This window comes from Pteropus alecto, unplaced genomic scaffold (assembly GCF_000325575.1).
Source record: "Pteropus alecto unplaced genomic scaffold, ASM32557v1 scaffold45, whole genome shotgun sequence".
Classification (NCBI taxonomy): Eukaryota; Metazoa; Chordata; class Mammalia; order Chiroptera; family Pteropodidae; genus Pteropus; species Pteropus alecto.
Window position 1 is genome coordinate 37203875 of NW_006442491.1, and position 2889 is coordinate 37206763.

Consider the following 2889-nt stretch of genomic DNA (forward strand, 5'->3'; position numbering starts at 1 on the left):
ATATCACATGATTTGTGAAGTTTTAGGTTTTCTTTATGGTTCTGCGTATGTACTCCATTTGGCACAGTAGGATTCCTCCATTTTAAATCTAAAAATGTATCCATACTTTATTTTTTTAACTAGAAAAGTAATTTAATTATATTAAAATTAAAATAAGAATTTCAACTTAATTGCATAGATAGCATGGTAACTTGTGCTATCTGCATAAAATGTTCAAATAAATGCATTATCATGTTGCGTTAGTACACAGGAAAATAATCATCCTTACTGGATCGATCCATTATTACCAACGAGGTTGGTGATATGTTTGTGTGTAATACTAGAGTATGCTTGCCTGACACACGCACAACGACACAACAATAATATCTGATGAGATGGAAAGGATAATGTGAACTGTGGCGTGGTACCCAGAATGATGGTGCCCCAAAGGTGTTCACGTTCTAATCCCTAGGACCTGTGAATATGTCGCCTTACATGGCTAAAGGGACCTGCGGTTGCAGATGCGGTGAAGGTCGCTAACCCACAAACCTTGAGATGGGGGAACGATACCAGGTTAGCAGGATGGGCCCAGTGAAATCTTAACAGTCCTTCAAAGTGGAGAATCTTTTTCGGCTGTGGTCAGAGGGAGCTATCACTGTGGAATAATAGTCAGAGAGATTCAACGTTGCTGCCTTTGAAGAGAGAGGAAGATAGAGCCAAGAATGTGGGCGCCTCTGGAGGATAGAAGAGACAGGAGATTAACCCTTCCTTGGAGCGTCCTCAAGGAACACGGCCCTGCCGAACCCTTGGTTTTAGCCCGGGGAGGGGGGACCCCTGTCAGATCCCCAACCTCCAGAACTGCAAGGCAAACATCTGTGTTGTCACAGTACAAAGTTTCTGGTCATTTATGGTGACAGTGATAAGAAATCAACAGATTTGTTCTACAGAACAATTCAGTCTTAAAGAAAAAATATCTTACTGTGCAGCGCTAGCACTGAAGTTTATTAAACTTAAATAAAATTAAAATCTCAGTTCCCCAGTGGCACTATCACATTGCAGGGAATCGGTAACCACATGTCGCTAATGGCTGTCGCGTCGAACAGTTCAAGTCTGGCTACCTTCTCACATGTCTCGGTGCTCGGACGTTCTCAGAGGGGAGCGTGGAGCGTGCTGCGGACCATATTCGCTGCTGCTGCTGATAAACTCTATGCGGTTTTGACAGCACAAGTTTTGAAAGTGGGATTTCGATTTCAAGTTTTGCATCAGGATTGTTTGGGAGGCCCCTGCACTTGGAAACGGCGTGCTGGTTGGCGAGGGGAGGAGAGCATCTTAAGAGAAAATTTCGTCTTTGTTTTTTTTGGAACTCAGACCCAAGATCCAGCTTGTGGTTGCTGAATAAGCATTTGATTCCCAGGATTTCCCATGAACTCTTCCAGGGCCTGACTCTGCTCCAAGCAGGATGTCTGCAAGGGCTGGTGAACCACATTATTTATCAATTGGTGTTGATTTCTGTCTCCTCTTAGAGCATAACTGGCTAAAGATGAACCCCATCTCCAGCTCCCCCGCCCCACTCCCAGGGCAAGTTCAAGCCCGGGGTGAGTTTGGGGGAGGTTTTTGAGTTGAGACAGCTGCAGGGCTCAGAGAAACCAGGGACTGCCAAAACTGAGCCGAGAGAAGCTTCGAGGCAGGGGAGAGGGAATGAGTCAGTGCTGGCTGTGGGGTTTCCTGCGTGCTTTCTTTGATCAAAGAAAACACCCAAGGGCCGGGCTTAGAGCTTGCTCTCGAGGGGATGGGGGTGAAGGTTTGGGGGGCGGAGAGTGAGAGCTCTTGGGAGATCGTGGAGGAAACACAACTCCGGGGCTCTTTCTGATGTCCTCGTCAGCCAAAAGCCTGGCATCTCGAAACCCTTTGTCTTCTCTTCCCCTTCCCTCTCCTCTCCACCCCTCCCCGCCCTTCTCCCCTCTTCCCTCCCCTTCCTGATTGTTCCTTTCTAGCCACTTTCCCTCCCTTCCCTCTCTGCTTTCCTCTCCTTCCTCCACCTTTTCCCAGTTCTACTCCCTCTCTCTTTTTGCTTTTTTTTTTTTTTTTTTTTGACTCTGGGCTTTGCCACATGGTGAAATGGCACCAAATTAATCAGGATCGATAATTCCACTCCTACTTTTACTTAAAATTTTAACGACTTGTCTAATTTCACCATGTGTTTATTGAAAACATCTGAAAAATAAAGCATAAAAAAGCCACCTGTAATGGCTCTAATTGGAGAAAAACGCTGTGAAATTGTGGTGTATGTCTTTGAAGTCTTTGTCATGTGGGTGGGGTTGTGAAGTGTAGTTACAAAAATGGAAGTCTGTGGGTAGTTTTATATTTTTTTATTCCACCCCCCCCCTCTTGTTTTTTTTTTTTTCGCTTTTGACATTGTATCATAGACATTCTCTCACATTGGTAAGAGTTTTCCAAAAATGATTGTTAATGTCTGGACGGTTTCTATCTTATAGATGTACATACTATCATTTACTCGTTTATATGCCTTCTAATTGTTTTCCTTTCCCACAGAGGTTGCTAGTTGCCTACCCAAGATCCATTTTCATCCTTCTTCTTTAGTATAAGAACACTGATTTTATCGTAAGTGTCCAATGTGCTTATCTAAAAGACTACATTTCCCGACCTATTTTGCAGCCAGAGGTGGCCAATGAGATGTAAATAGATGTCGTTTGTTCTCTTGTGAATGCACGCTAAGAGGGTCTCTCTTTTTTTCCTGCATGGAATGCAGATGATGTGGCTGGAGCACCAGCAGCCACATTGGACCTTGAGGAAGGAAGCTATACACTGAGGATGGGGAACAGAAGGGTAGAAGACACCTGGGTCACAGAGAACAATGTGCGATCACCACAGCAGCCCTGGGCCATGTAC